The 17651-nt window shown below is 43.3% G+C and overlaps 3 pseudogenes; all 3 read left to right on the top strand.

Annotated features, from left to right (window-relative positions):
• Nucleotides 1–432: 432 nt before the first annotated feature.
• LOC143931804 (5S ribosomal RNA) lies at nt 433–551 on the top strand (annotated as a pseudogene).
• Nucleotides 552–863: 312 nt separating this feature from the next.
• Nucleotides 864–982, top strand: LOC143931223 (5S ribosomal RNA; annotated as a pseudogene).
• A 92-nt stretch (nt 983–1074) lies between these two features.
• Nucleotides 1075–1183, top strand: LOC143932113 (5S ribosomal RNA; annotated as a pseudogene).
• The last annotated feature ends 16468 nt before the right edge of the window (nt 1184–17651 follow it).

The raw sequence follows: 17651 nt of genomic DNA, 5'->3' as shown, positions 1-17651 counted from the left end.
CTCTGATCACTCCCCACTATGCCTAACTCTTGTCTGATCCTGGAAGATTGAGCAGCATCTGGCCTGGTTAGTAACAAATGGGAGACCTCCTGGGAATACCCAGTGCCACAGGCTTCTTTTTTTTCTTTTTCTTTTTTTTTGGGCGTTGACTTGTTTTTTCCCTTGTTATCTTGGCGTTTGTCAAGACGGTTGAGGGCGCCCAAAGAAATTTCCTATGGCCACATCACCTTGAAACGACCAATCTCGTCTAATCTCGGAGGATAAGCAGGGTTAGGCCTGGTTAGTACCTGGATGGGAGACTGCCTGGGAATACCAGGTGGCATAGGCTTCTTTTTTTTTTTTTTTGGGGGGTATTGACTTGTTATTTTCCCTTGTTTACCAAGGTGACCATCTTGGCGTTTTTCAAGAGGGTTGAGAGTGCCCAAAGCGATTGAATATGGCCACATCTCCCTAAAAGCAACCAATCTCATCTGATCTCGGAGGCTTAGCAGGGTCGGGCCTGGTTAGAACCTGGATGGGAGACCCCATGGGAATACCAGGTGCCGTAGGCTTTTTTTTAATATCTTGTTGGCGTCGACGACCTGTTTTATTTTTCTGCTTGTTTGTAGAGGTGACCATCTTGGCGTTTCTCAAGAGGGTTGAGGGTGTCGAAAGAGATTTAATACGGCCACATCACCCTGAAAGTGCCTGATCTTGGAGGCTGAGCAGCGTCTGCACTGGTTAGTAACAAATGTGAGACCTCCTGGCAATAACCAGTCCCATGGGCTTCTTTTTATTTTTGGCTTTGACTTGTTTTTTTCCTTACTTTCCCTAGGTGACCATCTTGGCGCTTGTCAAGAGGGTTGAGGGTGCCCAAAGGTATTGCTTATGGCCACGACACCCTGAAAGCAACCGATCTCGTTTGATCTCAGAGGCTAAGCAGGGTCGGGCCTGGTTAGTACCTGAGTGGGAGACCGCCTGGGAATACAAGGTGCCGTAATTTTTTTTTTTTGCCGTTGACTTGTTTTTTTCCCTTGTTTCTCAAGGTGACCATCTTGGTGTTTGTCAAGAGGGTTGAGGGTGCCCAAAGAGATTGCCTACAGCCACATCACCCTGAAAGCACCTGATCTTGGAGGCTAAGCAGAGTCGGGCCTGGTTAGTACCTGCATGGGAGACCGTTTGGGAATACGAGGTGCTGTAGGCTTCTTTTTTTTTTTTTTTTTTGGAGTTGACCTGTTTTTTATTTCTGGTTTCCCAAGATGACCTTCTTGGCATTTCTCAAGAGGGTTTTGGGTGCCAGAAGAGATTGCCTATGGCCACTCCACTCTGAAAGCACCCGATCTCATCTGGTCTTGAAGGCTAAGCAGAGATGGGCCTGCTTAGTACCTGGATGGGAGCCTCTTTTTGTGGTTCCCCAAGGTGACCATCTTGGCATTTTTCAAGAGGGTATTCCCAGGTGGTCTCCCATCTAGGTACTAACCAGGCCCGTCCCTGCTTAGCCTCCAAGATCAGATGCTTTCAGGGTGATGTTGCCATAGGCACTCACTTTTGACACCCTCAACCCTCTTGACAAACACCAAGATGGTCACCTTGGGAAACAAGGGGAAAAAAGAAGTCAACTCTGCCATATTAGCACCTCAAGAAATGAGATAGGCAGTCATAAACTAAAAGATGCGTAAATTCCAGAAAATGTACCATCGTTTTCAGACGCTATAACATTTGCGCAAACCAATAAATATACGCTTATTAACATTACCAAAGACATGTGGCTGAATAAATTTTGACCTAAAAGTATGAATAAAATTGAGTTTATTGGATTTTTCTTACAACAAAAAGCAGAAAATATAATTTTCTTTCAATATTTTAGATTTTTCCGTTTATATCGCCAAAAAAAAAAAAATGCAGAGGCAATCAAATACCTTCAAAATAAAGCTCTATTTATGGGAAAAAAAGGATGACCTACGTGACCCACACTGACCTACCCGACATACATACACTGACCTACCTGATATACATACACTGACCTACCCGACACACACTGACCTACCCGACATACCTACACTGACCTACCTGACCCACACTGACGTACGCGACACACTCTGACCTACACTGACCTACCTGACATGCATACACTGACCTACACGACACACACTGACATACACTGACCTACCTGACACACACTGACCTGGTACCTGACATGCAAACTCTGATTGACCTACCTGACCAGGAGGAGATAGACTTCATGTGTTCAGGTACTGCAGCAGCAGCTCATCCGTGGTGCTGGTGTGCAAGGCAGCCAGAGGAGAAGAGGAGAGCCGCCTGCCCAAGTGGGTATTGATGTGGTGCGGTCGCCGCATTGTAATTTCTGCCTTCTTCCTGCTCCAGCACAGCGAGCTGGGAGAGGACTAAGATTGGAGGAGTGTAGGCTAAGGGAGCCACTGTGAATGCTGCTCACGGTGGCGGCGTCATCCCTTTCTCTCCCTCCTGGGCTCTACACTCCACGCTACCATAACAGCTGCGGTACAATCCAGACCAGAAGTCATAGGCCAGGCCCCACGAGCACTAGCGCGGAGGAGGAAGTGCAATCCTGAGGGACAGTCAGTTTAATCATTAGCTGTTACTTTTAGGTCCACAAAGGTCCTTTTCAGGACTGGTATGGTAATAGGGTTGTACACGTATAATATTCTTTCTTTCTTCCAAATATAGAAAGAATATTATACTTGACGGCTGCCCTTCTGCTGCAGTTGTCCTTTATCAGTATAGGGACTGAGGTACAGTCTGCTAATCACAACCTACTAGTTCCACAAAGGTCCTTCTAAGGACTGGTAAGGTATAGCGTACTACAGTATATAGGGTTGAGTGAGGTACAGTCTGCTAATCACAACCTACTAGTTCCACAGAGGTCCTTATAAGGACTGGTAAGGTATAGCGCACTACAGTATATAGGGTTGAGTGAGGTAGTCTGCTAATCCTTAAGGACTGGTATAGGTCCACAGTATATAGGGTTGAGGTGCACTACTGCTGACTGATGCCCTATTCTGCAGCAGTCCTTTATCAGTATAGGGACTGAGGTACCGTCTGCTAATCACAACCTACTAGTTCCACAAAGGTCCTTCTAAGGACTGGTAAGGTATAGCGTAGTACGGTATATAGGGTTGAGTGAGGTACAGTCTGCTAATCACAACCTACTAGTTCCACAAAGGTCCTTCTAAGGACTGGTAAGGTATAGTGTACTACAGTACATAGGGTTGAGGGAGGTACAGTCTGCTAATCACAACTGTGGGTAAGAGAAAAAAAATGATTGCATGCATATTTAGCAAAATCAAATGCATTAAAAAATAAATAAAATGGATAAAAGGCAATACAATATTTACTGCCATCAATATTGCCTACCCCATTTCCTTTCTGCCCTTGGCAGCTTTCTTGTTGATCTTCTTACGGATGTCGTTCAGAAGTTCTACAAATTTTGATACAGCTTGATTGGCAGAAGGATCATCCAGGCATCTTGGTTCCATGGAGATATGCCTTGCAAACTTCTGGTTGCTATCCAGATAGTTGATTGCAGTGGATTGGCTGACTCCGGAGGCTTCCAGTTGATTGAAGAAATCAACGGTCCTTTCTGGCTGGTCAAGACACTTCAACGAAACCTCCTGGCTGTCCACGAAGTACAGGTACCTGGTCACAATGTTCACCTAAAAATGGATAATAAAAACATCTTAAAGTGCTTCCAAAGGCTGAATTTTGTTTTTACCATAATGCTTTCTCTGCATTGAAGTAAACAACATGTGTAGCTCTCCCCAGCCACTGCTAAAATTGCATGAGCCCCATCTAGATCCAGCGCTGTGCACATTGGCTCTCTCCCTTCTTTTAGGCTCAGTGACAGAAGTGGGAACCTTTTGGCTAAGGCTACAGTCAATCACAATATAAATAAGTAAAAAATGCGGCGCTACCAAAAAAGTGCTAAAACCAATCCGTGAATAATACTCTTAAAAAAATATATATAAATCAACTAATTTCCACTGAGTGTAACATAAATACCATAAAATAAATCAATATCTATAATTCAAAAATTCTCGTGTATATAATACATGTGCAACAATTAGTGAGCAAAAATCCGTGAAGAAAAAATTAAACACCTAAAATGATCCACATAAATAATCCAAAACATGTAAAATTACATATATAAAATTAAGTGTAAAAATGGTGAAGAGAAAATACGTGAAAAAATAAAAAATTGATCAAACAATCAATATATACACGTGATAGTCCATAATTAACGTGCACTAATAACTGATGCCATTGCAAAATATATAAATAAAGTTCATGCAAAAAGATGTGCAAAGAGGATTCCCATGGGTGACAAATCACTGCAAACTTCAGTGCATTAAATGGGTGCACCACCTATTTCCCCCAGCCTCTCACCTCCAATAACTGGTAAACAGGCACTGTGTATAGGGATAACTGCAGGCTTCTACTTCGTTCACACTGCTCCACCGCTGATTGTTTTTCACTGTGATATTGAATATTAAATGCCCTCCCAATAGCTCCAGGATATCCAGATCATACAAGGTGGAAAAACACAGAGGGCTCTCATGTGCAGTAACTTCAATATTTATTGAAAACAACAGTAACAGTTCACTTACATTTAAAACTACAGCAGAGTGTGCAGCAGACGCGGACTTCCGGTTTCGGCCGTAAACCGGAAGTAATGGGTCCGACACCGAATTCCTTCCCTGACGCGTTGCGTTACAAACGTAACTTTTTCAAAGGGTGATCATCACCCTTTGAAAAAGTTACGTTTGTAACGCAACGCGTCAGGGAAGGAATTCGGTGTCGGACCCATTACTTCCGGTTTACGGCCGAAACCGGAAGTCCGCGTCTGCTGCACACTCTGCTGTAGTTTTAAATGTAAGTGAACTGTTACTGTTGTTTTCAATAAATATTGAAGTTACTGCACATGAGAGCCCTCTGTGTTTTTCCACCTTGTATGATCTGGATATCCTGGAGCTATTGGGAGGGCATTTAATATTCAATATCACAGTGAAAAACAATCAGCGGTGGAGCAGTGTGAACGAAGTAGAAGCCTGCAGTTATCCCTATACACAGTGCCTGTTTACCAGTTATTGGAGGTGAGAGGCTGGGGGAAATAGGTGGTGCACCCATTTAATGCACTGAAGTTTGCAGTGATTTGTCACCCGTGGGAATCATCTTTGCACATCTTTTTGCATGAACTTTATTTATATATTTTGCAATGGCATCAGTTATTAGTGCACGTTAATTATGGACTATCACATGTATATATTGATTGTTTGATCAATTTTTTATTTTTTCACGTATTTTCTCTTCACCATTTTTACACTTAATTTTATATATGTAATTTTACATGTTTTGGATTATTTATGTGGATCATTTTAGGTGTTTAATTTTTTCTTCACAGATTTTTGCTCACTAATTGTTGCACATGTATTATATACACGAGAATTTTTGAATTATCGATATTGATTTATTTTATGGTATTTATGTTACACTCAGTGGAAATTAGTTGATTTATATATATTTTTTTAAGAGTATTATTCACGGATTGGTTTTAGCACTTTTTTGGTAGCGCCGCATTTTTTACTTATTTATATTCATTTTTGGTGTAGAGATCACTTTTTTATGCTGGCTGCTTCCTTGATACATTATTTCTTTCCTTATGAGATTTTAGGTGGAGCGCACTAGTTTTTTCCTATATATACAGTCAATCACAGCCACTGAGGAGTGGGATGGTGCCCAGCCATGTGCTGTAGCTATAGACACACAGAGCTGGCTTGGAATAGAGTCTGCAGGAGCGTCCCCACAGCAAGCAGCTTGCCATGATTGGCAGTCGGTGAAGGAGGGAGCCACAAGCGTCAGGGGAACCTGAGAAGTGCATCAAGACAATGACAATGGTTTTGCACAGAGCAGGCAAGTATGACATGTTTGTTATTACAAATGGGGTTTAAATTGATTAAGATCAGAAACTTAAAATTGGCAGTCTTAATAAAGTATCTAGATTAAAGCGGGAGTTACGCCATTTTTTTTTAAAGCCAGCAGCTACAAATACTGCAGCTGCTGACTTTTAAAATAAGGACACTTACCCGCCCAGAGCGCCTGCAATGTCTGCACCCGAAGCCGATCTCTCGATCGTCTCTCGGGTGCTGCCGCCGCCATCTTGGGTATGGGAATCAGGAAGTGGAGCCTTGCGGCTTAATTTCCCGGTTCCCTACTGCGCATGCGTGAGTCGCGCTGCGCAATAAGGATGGTCCCCGCTGTCTCTGGGATCCGTGTGTTTCCGAGCAGACAGCGGTGGACCTGTGGAAAGGGGCGTAAATATCCGTAGATTCTGCAGATATCTATGCTGGAAGTGGGTGCAGATACCTGTACTATACAGGTACCTGCACCCCCCTCCCCCCTGAAAGGTGCCAATTGTGGCGCCGAAGAGGGGGAGGGTTCCAATGAGCAGAAGCTCCACTTTAGGGTGGAGCTCCGCTTTAACTAACCTTGCAGTGTGTAACGTTTGACATTTTTACCTGCCGTCTGATGAATTCCTTTGATCCCGATGTCTCCAAATACTTCTGAAATCCTCGGATCAAGGGAGAATCCACCGAATGTTGCTTGTAGAGTCCTGCCTCTTCTAAGCTCCGACGAGTGGATGTGCTAGGGGATGGGAAAGAGGACGTACAATAAAGGTTTGTACATCAGGCATATGAAATGAGAAGATGCATTACTGTATATATATATATATATATATATATATATATATATATATATATTTTTTTTTTTTTTTTTACCTTGGCTGCTCCTCTTCTATCTCCATTTCCTGTGCTTCTTCAGGTCTGCTAATAGAGCCATGAATGCGTCTATGTAGTTTTATGGCATTATAAAACGTTCTTTAACTAAAGCTTTGTTTAATACGTACCGCTGTCTTCCTGACTCCGTAAGGACGATGCTTCCCCTGGCCTCAAGAAAACCTATGCAAAACCGACAAGGCCTGACCACACTTGGATGCTCCAGGTCTTCGCATGCGACGATACTCTGGTCACGTGTCGCATCTTCGACCGGGCCTCCTCGACAAGTTGCTTGATCTCAGCCTCATCCGCATTCTTCACGCAAACTCTTCTCAGGTGTGTTGAAAGCGTGGTTTGAATCTTCAAGCACACCTTGCAAACCAAAGGGATCCTTGTGGTTCTGGGGAGAAAACATTTTAGCAATTAGGTAGATTCCGGTTTGATTGACAGAAAAAAAAAATTTATAATGTATGGCCAGCCCTATAAATATACCTTCACCCAAGGTTTGAAAATTAAAATCAAATTGGCTACATGTACAGTAGCTACTGACACTTAAGAAATCCCTCACTCCATGGAGTCCAGTGCTGTATTTTTTGGACAAAACCTCAATTGGATTTGAGTGGAGTCCTCCTTTTTGGATATTGACATTTTTGCCATCTTTTGATTTTATAATATCCGGACTCGTAGACAGATTGAAATTTACTGAGGTCCCAGCAAAGGGGATGTCACCCAAATGGGCAGGCTACAAAATATAGGAAAAAAAATTGACTACATCTGCCAGACCTTGAGCTCTGTAATCCAATCAAAAACAAGCTAGTTTATATTCATCACTCCTTAAAGTGGAAATGGCACCCAAGGGGAAATTTTGCTTTGGAGCCCTCCTCTCCCATATTTGGCATCTTATTTTTTTGGGGGGGGGGGGGAATTACAGGTACCCAGTATTGACAATAAAGAAGTGCTCCTTCCCCTCCACCCTCCCTGCAGACTTCTGGTACACATTACCGAAGACTGCAGGACCATTCACAGAGTGCAGTGTACAGTTAGCTTTGAAGCCAAAAGCTGCATAAGTGCCTGCCCACAGTTAGGGTGCCAGGAACCTGTAGGCTAGTGAAGAACTAGCCAGGGTAAGGATGATGCTGGATCCCTGGACAAGCAAGTGTCCTATCAAAAGTCAGCAGCTACATTTGTAGCTTCTGAATTTTATTTTTTATTTGCACAACTAGAACTTTCTATTTAAACCGCAGCAAGTTTACCCTGGATGTCTTCTTCCTTCCAAAGCTTTATCCCCTCCGGTGGGATCGTCCTGGACTTCCTCCACTGGAACTTGAGATCTAGAATATAGTTTAGGAGTGGTTTAACTTGTTTGCAAACTTTTTTTATTGCAAAGTTTTACAAATTTCTTGGGATAAAAATAGTATCGGTACAGAAAGAGCCATGAACTCGCAAAACGTTAGAAAATGTCTGATAAATATAGCTGTAATGTAAAAACAATTATAACGGTAATTACAGTTGAGGTAGGCTATAGCCCATTTGGGTCTGAACGGAATAATTATAACTTCATGCTGTAGCACCTTTAGCATAGCTCCAGATCGGGGCACTGTTCACCAAAGTTGAAGATATTGGTGTCAAAAACAGAGGCTTGAGGTTTACTTTTTAATGCCATTATAGGGTCACAGGTTAAAATAACGTTATAACCATTTAAAATGTTGACCACTTACCGCTGTCTTCCTGCAGGTTGACGTATAAGGACACTTCCCTTGGACTCAAGAAAGTGTGCCAAAAAATCCTGCGGTGTGCTAGAACTGCTAACATGGTCGAGAACAGCACACTGGACAACACCGAGGTTCCCAACCAGGTGCTGCATGTTGGACCGCGCCTCCTCCACAAGAGTCTTGATCTCGTCCTCACTATCATTTTTCCTACACACTTGCCGAAGATGCACCGAGAGGACATCCTGCAGTTTTTTTGGAAAACTTGCAGACCAGTGGAATTCTGGTACTCCGGAATGAATACTCCGGAATGAATGAATGAATAAATTTTATATGATATATATATATATATATATATACACAAACACATACAAACACATACACAATATTAAAAAAGTTTTAATTTAAAAAAGTAGCTTTTATTTTCATAAAAGTTTAATATTTTTGAAGGAAAAAAAAAAAGCTATGTAAAGATTATTTTAGATACATTAATAATTGAGTTTATTCAGCATGTAATGAAGCTTAGTTATGTAGCATGAGGCTATATATTCTTCAATATTTACATTTTTGGTAAACTCATTCAATAAATAAAAGCTATGCAAGCTGAGATGACATGCACTCACACAATTTAAAAGCAACCATGAGATAAAAGCTCGGGAACATTCCTTTATCCTATTGTTCTGCAAGTCTATATATTATATATAATATTGTGGTTTTACTAACCTGACAACTCATTCTAAAAAGGGCCCTTTCACAGAGCCACTCCACCCAGCAGACTCCACTTTGCTTAGCGGGAGAATCGCTCCGCTGAGCAGGTGGATGAAAAGGTCCATCTCGGGTCACTGTACAGAGATGGACCTGTCAGAGCCCTGCTCTACTCTATGGGGAGATCAGATGAAAATGGATCACCAGTCTGTTTTCAGCTGATCCGCCAGATGGATGGATCGAAAATAGGTCACCATCCCTCTGGATTTCATGGACAGGATTGGACAGCAGCGGGTGTTAGCGGACATGTCACATAAAAGAAAATTGGAGCTGCATGCTGCCAAAACCATACATAAAATGCAGTGACCTTATGGAAGAGGCGGTCGTCGTCCTTATCCCCAAACCAGGTAAGGACCCGCAGGAGTGTTCCTCATAGGGGACACACTCGCACACAGGGGGAGAGACACACACACACACAGGGAGAGACAGACACAGGGGAAGAAAAACACACACACAGGGGGAGACACACACACAGACAGGGGGAGACACACACACACACACACACGGGGAGACACACACACAGGGGGAGACACACACACTCACACCACACACGGGGACACGCACACTCACACGGGGGACACACACACACACATGGGGGGACACACACACTCACACGGGGGGGGACACACACAGGGGGACACACTCACACCACACAGGGGGACACTCTCACTCACACACACACAGGGACACACACACACTGGGACACACACACACAGGGGGACACACACTCTCAAACAGGAGGACACACACGCACACGGGGACACACACCACACACAGGGGGACACACACACACAGGGGGATACACTCTCACACACATACAGGGGGATACACTCTCACACACACACACAGGGGGATTCACTCACACACACACACAGGGGGATTCACTCACACACACACACACACACACACACACACACACACACACACACACACAGGGGGATACACACACACACACACACACACACACAGGGGGATACACACTCACACACACGCGCACACAGGGGGACACACATACTCACACCACACAGGGGGACACTCTCTCACACACACACACATACGGGGACACACACACGGGGAGACACTCACACACGGGGAGACACTCACACACGGGGAGACACACACACTCACGAGGAGACACACACACGGGGAGACACACACACGGAGACACTCACACAGGGGGACACTCACACAGGGGGACACTCACACAGGAGGACACTCACACAGGGACACACACACATGGGGACACAAACACAGGGGGACACTCACACACACACACACACACAGGGGGACACACTCACATGGGGGGCACTCACACACGGGGGGCACAGGGGGACAAACACACAGGGGGACACTCACACAGGGGGACACTGTGGGTTGGGGGGATCCGGGGCCCCATGCATTCTGTACCACCGCCCCCCATCACTTGTGGCAGGCCCAGGCTTCACTTACTGGATGCCGATAATAACGGCACAGCTCCCCGCCGGCCCCTCCACTCTTCTGCTGTGCCCATATCACATGCCACGATCATGCCAATTACAATACTGCTAACGGCGCGCTGCTCCCCGCCGGCCCCTCCTTTCCTCCCGTCTGTCCCAGGTGCTTGTACTGTATGCATTGTGACATCACCTGGGATGGACGGGAGGGAAGGAGGGGGGCCGGCGGAGAGCAGCGCGCCGTTAGCAGTATTGTAATCGGCATGATCGCTGCATGTGATACGGGCACAGCCGCTTCAAGTGGCCTCTCATGTGGCCGAGACCGGGCCAGGCCCCTAATGACCTCGGGTGGCGCCCGAGTGACCGACTGGTCAGTCCACCCCTGTCGGTGACCAAAAACAGCTGGGTGTGCTGTTTTTTTTCACTGGGGCCCATTTTTGGCCTCCAAGGACCAGGAGCGCTGTTTTTGGTCACCAAGGATAATATTTAGCCTAGAAGGGCCGGACTTTTTTTGGTCACTTAGGACCATTTTTGGTATTCAATGTTTGGTTGTTTGTATTGCACAGTGACCTTTCTGTAACCTCTAGCCTCCCTCTGCTGTGATTTATTACAATGTAAAGTAGGTAAAAGTACCTCTGCCGGGTTAGCCCCCCATATCAATATTTAAAAAAAATCTTATTCAGTTTGTTAGATCTTTTTTAGATCAGGTTAGGTCAACCGATGTTTGCATTAGATCTCACACAAAAGAAGCAATATTAACAGTTATTTGCAGGGGGGGCTAACCCGTCATCAGCCTGCCTTATCAAATTTTCTGGCCAAAAATCATTCAGGCTGATAAATATTTGTTAGATCCGGTAAGATCAAGTGGTTTTAATGTTAGATCTCACATAATTAGAGACTTATTAAGAGATCAATGAGGGGGGCTGCCCCCTCCCCTTATCGCCTTCCCCATCAAAATAGAGATATTAGGTGGTACATATGGATGGGTTAGCCCGCCACATGCAATTTTGGCCAGAAAAAAATATTCATTAGATCCGGTAAGATCAAGTGGTTTTGACATTGGATCTCACATAATTACAGATTTATTAAGTGAATAATGAGGGGGGTTGCCCCCCCTTATTTAATTTTCTGGCCAAAAACCATTCAGGCTAATAGATATTCCTTAGATCCAGTAAGATCAAGTGGGTTTAACATTAGATAATACATCATTTCAGAGATATTCCATCAAAATAGAGATATTAGGTGGTACTTATGGATGAGTTAGCCCCTCCACATGCAATTTTCTGGCCAAAAATCATTCAGGCTTATAGATAGCCGATAGATCCAGTAACATCAAGTGGTTGAATAAAGACACCAGTCCACCCTGAGTTAGTGTCTACAATTGTCCCTATCCCTGTACATCGCACACTCACTTCGGTCCTTACCCTCAAGGAGCCCACAATCCAAGGTCCCCATTCATATACTAGGGTCAGTTTTGGACAGAAGCCAATTAACCTACCTGCATCTCTTTGGAGTGTGGGAGGAAATAGGAGTACCTGGAGGAAACCCATGCAGGGTGATCCCACATCATTTCAGAGATATTACACATCAAAATAGAGATATTAGGTGATACATATGGACAGGTTAGCCCCCCCTTATCAAATTTTCTGGCCAAAAATCATTCAGGCTAATAAATATTCCTTAGATCCGGTAAGATCAAGTGGTTTTAACGTTAGATCTCACATAATTTCAGAGATATTACAAATCGAAATAGAGATATTAGGTTGTACATATGGATGGGTTAGCCCCCCCACATGCAATTTTCTGGCCAAAAATCATTCAGGCTAATAAATATTCCTTAGATCCAGTAAGATCAAGTGGTTTTAACGTTTGATCTCACATAATTTCAGAGATATTCCACATCAAAATAGCGATATTAGGTGGTACATAAGGACAGGTTAGCCCCCATTTATCAAATTTTCTGCCAAAAACCATACAGGCTAATAGATATTCCTTAGATCCGGTAAGATCAAGTGGTTTTAACGTTAGACCTCACATTATTTTAGAGATATTCCACATCAAAATAGAGATATTAGGTGGTACATATGGAAGGGTTAGTCCATCCACATGCAATTTTCTGGCCAAAAATCATTCAGGCTTATAGATAATCGTTAGATCCGGTAAGATCACGTGGTTTATACTACCAATGATTGACTAAGCCCTTTTTACACTGATGTCTGAAAATGAGGAGCCTTAAGGTCTGAGTCTATCTTTTTTTGATTTCTCGTCTCCACCTTTGTCTGTGACAAGTCTGGGACATCATGCCTCATTAGCATTAAAAAAAAAAATATCACACCTGTTCAGTATTGCTCTTCAATGTTGATGTATACGTTCTACTGAAACAGACATCTGAGTCTCAAATTGCCTCATAATTGTCACGTTATAAAAGTCTAATCTCTTTACGCGCAAAAATAATTCTCCCCAAATATGCAAATCATAGAACTCATTTTAATAGATGTCGTTTTAGTTTTCTGCCTTAGTACCTGTAATGTTAAGTTTTAGCCCAGTTTCACACTGCTGCGATCTCAGACAGCATGTGATTCGTACCCGCACTGCAGGTGTCGATCACATGCGATTTCTATGTAATGCCAGTACAGGCACACAGTTGTATGTCTGAACTCACATTAAATTCACAGGGAAAAACAAAAGTAATGGGACCCCCTCCCACACTGAAAATCGGAAAGGCATAGGTGTTCTTACCTATGCAAGTTCACAGTTCACACTGCGATCTGTGAACCAATCTGGTGGTGTCAATAACAATGTAATGACATCTGCCGTGGTTTGCAGAAGCCAGTGTGAACTGCCTGTGGGAGAGGAGCGATGTGGGAACGAATGCTGGAATTGCACTTGTTCCTACATTGCAGCAGTGTGAACCTAGGCTTAGCGCCAGTTCACACCAGATGCCGATCCGTGTGATTTTCTCTGCGCTAAAAAAGCATATTTATCTAATACATTTTCCATGTATTCCAATGGCTCTAGTTCACACCAATGCAGTCAGTTTGTCAGTTTCTGCATGGTAAACTGACTGGAACTGACTGCACTGGTGTGAACTAGAGCCATTGGAATACATGGAAAACACTGTGTATGCATATAATGCATAAAAAAGCACACGGAACTGCATGCAGTCAGACTTTGGGGTGATTTTACAGACATTTATGTGGGTTCATACAAATAAATCCCTTCAAATCACCCTTGAAGTCGCCAAAAGTAGTACAGGCATTACTTTTGGTAATCAGTGCATTGCCACAAAGTCGGCGTTGCACCAATTTGGACGGTGCCATTGCCGGCAATAGTCAAATCGACTCAATGTGAATGTGGGCTATTTTATTTATTTTTTAAACAAAGTTACATGGCCCTTTGTCATTTCCAGCAGCAATGCACATGGTGATGGTGGCTCACATTTTTAAAACCATCATACCTATTTAATGAAGTTTTGTTTAAGGCTAATAGTACATTATTAATGTTAGGTGCCTTTCACACATGGCATGTCCATTTTGACAGACTAGCTCAGGGAGGATCACTCTGTTTATGCATTGCATTTAAAAATGGAAAGGTAGAAAAAGTAAAAAGCCCCACCTACTCAATGGGCATGGGCATTTTGAAAGCGCTAAATACAGTGCTTCCAAGCCGCTCAAAAATGCTGCTTGGAGGAATTTTTCTTGGAGCGAGTCATCGACCATGTACGGTCACATCTGGCGCTCCCAGGACACCGGCACAGGGCTCCGCAGTGTGGGCTTTTTTTAACGTGTCCGCTGCGGACAATAGCGTTGCCATCTGCAATCTTTGCAGTCAACTCATTAGTCGCGGTAAGCCCAACACTCACCTAGGGACAACCGCCTTAAGAAGGCACATGAGCAGCCATCACCGAGCCGAGTGGGAGCAATGGAACACACAAAGCCACACTGCAGGCTCTCACCGTCCAGCCTCGTCTTCTACTTCTCCTTCTCCTCTCTCCTCACAATTGTCCTCCACTCCACCTTCCATCACGCCAAGCTCACGTTTTTCTGCAAAAAGGCAGGCTTCCGTGGGCCTAATGCTCGAGCGTAAAAAAATGATGATGCCGGATAACCCTCTTGCCCAACGGTTGACGGCTGGCTTGTCACAACTCATAGCCCGCCAACTATTGCCATATAAACTGGTGGACTCGGAGGCCTTTCACAAATTTGTGGCCATTGGAACACCACAATGGAAGGTCCCAGGAAGGAAGTATTTCTCACAGAAGGGCATCCCAGAGCTATATGGCCATGTTCAGCGGCAAGTGAATGTATCTCTGGCACACAGTGTCAGTGCCAAGATACATCTGACCACAGACACGTGGTCTAGCAAACACAGGCAGGGAAGGTATATTACTTTTACTGCCCACTGGGTGAACCTTCTGACGGCCGTCAAGCATGTAACCCGTGGCACCCGTGTAGTTGTGGTTTTACCGCCACGGATTGCATGCAGTTATAACCTTATTTTAACCTGTGACCCTATAATGGCATTAAAAAGTAAACCTCAAGCCTCTGTTTTTGACACCAATTTCTTCAACTTTGGTGAAAAGTGCCCCCATCTGGAGCTATGCTAAAGGCGCTACAGCATGAAGTTATAATTATTCCGTTCAGACCCAAATGGGCTATAGCCTACCTCAACTGTAATTACCATTATAATTGTTTTTACATTACAGCTATATTTATCAGACATTTGCTCACCTTTTGCGAGTTCATGGCTCTTTCTGTACTAATACTATTTTTATCCCAAGAAATTTGTAAAACTTTGCAATAAAAAAAGTTTGCAAACAAGTTAAACCTCTCCTAAACTATATTCTAGATCTCAAGTTCCAGTGGAGGAAGTCCAGGACGATCCCACCGGAGGGGATGAAGCTCTGGAAGGAAGAAGACATCCAGGGTAAACTTGCTGTGGTTTAAATAGGAAGTTCTAGTTGTGCAAATAAAAAATAAAATTCAGAAGCTACAAATGTAGCTGCTGACTTTTGATAGGACACTTGCTTGTCCAGGGATCCAGCATCATCCTCACCCTGGCAAGTTCTTCACTAGCCTACAGGTTCCTGGCACCCTAACTGTGGGCAGGCACTTATGCAGATTTTGGCTTCAAAGCTAACTGTACACTGCACTCTGTGAATCGTCCTGCAGTCTTCGGTAATGTGTCCCATAAGTCTGCAGGGAGGGTGGAGGGGAAGGAGCACTTCTTTATTGTCAATACTGGGTACCTGTAATCCCCCCCCCCAAAAAAAAAAAATAAGATGCCAAATATGGGAGAGGAGGGCTCCAAAGCAAAATTTCCCCTTGGGTGCCATTTCCACTTTAAGGAGTGATGAATATAAACTAGTTTATTTTGATTGGATTACAGAGCTCAAAGTCTGGTAGATGTAGTCAATTTTTTTCCCTATATTTTGTAGCCTGCCCATTTGGGTGGCATCCCGTTTGCTGGGACCTCAGTAAATTTCAATCTGTCTACGAGTCCGGATATTATAAAATCAAAAGATGGCAAAAATGTCAATATCCAAAAAGGAGGACTCCACTCAAATCCAATTGAGGTTTCGTCCAAAAAATACAGCACTGGACTTCATGGAGTGAGGGATTTCTTAAGTGTCAGTAGCTACTATACATGTAGCCAACTTGATTTTAATTTTCAAACCTTGGGTGAAGGTATATTTATAGGGCTGGCCATACATTATAATTTTTTTTTTTTTTCTGTCAATCAAACCGGAATCTACCTAATTGCTAAAATGTTTTCTCCCCAGAACCACAAGGATCCCCTTGGTTTGCAAGGTGTGCTTGAAGATTCAAACCACGCTTTCAACACACCTGAGAAGAGTTTGCGTGAAGAATGCAAATGAGGCTGAGATCAAGCAACTTGTCGAGGAGGCCCGGTCGAAGATGCGACACATGACCAGAGTATCGTCGCATATGAAGACCTGGAGCATCCAAGTGTGGTCAGGCCTTGTCGGTTTTGCGTAGGTTTTCTCGAGGCCAGGGGAAGCATCGTCCTTACGGAGTCAATAAGACAGCGGTACGTATTAAACCAAGCTTTATTTATTTATTTATTGCCATCTCAGTAAGTCAATTTGTAATGACGGATTCAAATCAGCTTGATGCTCAGAATCCCTCTAATTCTACTTTTCATCATTGTGGCAATCTTTCTTTTTCCTTCTCTTCCTTTCTTTTATTCCTTCGTTACTTATCCAAATTTTATTACATATCAAAAAGATAAAACAATAGGAAGAGATCAAAAAAAAAACATCTCATTAAATACTTTTACCTTTATATTTGAGATAGCTTGTCTTATTTACTAGGCAATTTTTTTTTGTTTATTCTATCCCTTCCCCCCATCCCTCTTCTCCCTATATATGTTGGCCCTCCCTGAATCCATAATCTCTTATTCTGTTAATGCTTGTATATAATGTTTCGTCTTTTTAAATATTCTCCACCTTTCCCACAATACCCAATATCTTTTCATTTTGTTTTCCTCCATTTTACTTAGATATTCCATATTATTGATGTATTCCATTCTTTGCATCCATTCTCTAATGGTTTTTTTTTTACCTGTCGCCAATTTTTAGGTATTATGGCTTTTGCCGCGTTGAGCAAAACAGGAACTAGCGTATTTTTTATTCTTTTTTTAAATTGCTTACTGTTTTTTTCTTCAGCCCCTAGGAACAAACACTCCCCAGGGCCTAGAGGTAATCTTTCTCCTGTTATTATTTCTATATAATCTATTATATTTCGCCAGTAATGTTTTATCTCCGGGCATTCCCACCAAAAATTGAATATTGTTCCGGGTAATTTGCAGTCTCTCCAACATTGCAAAGGTTTGGAGGGATCTATTCTATGTAATTTATCTGGTGTTAAGTGCCATCTCATCAGGCATTTATAATTAGCCTCTATTGATCTTATGTCTGATACATAGCTATGTAC

Source organism: Lithobates pipiens, unplaced genomic scaffold, assembly GCF_037356315.1.
Source record: "Lithobates pipiens isolate NorthernLeopardFrog02 unplaced genomic scaffold, aLitPip1_a1.2 Scaffold_25, whole genome shotgun sequence".
In the NCBI taxonomy this organism is placed as follows: Eukaryota; Metazoa; Chordata; class Amphibia; order Anura; family Ranidae; genus Lithobates; species Lithobates pipiens.
Note: the sequence above shows the minus strand (reverse complement) of the source record. Positions and strands in the feature narration are given on the sequence as shown.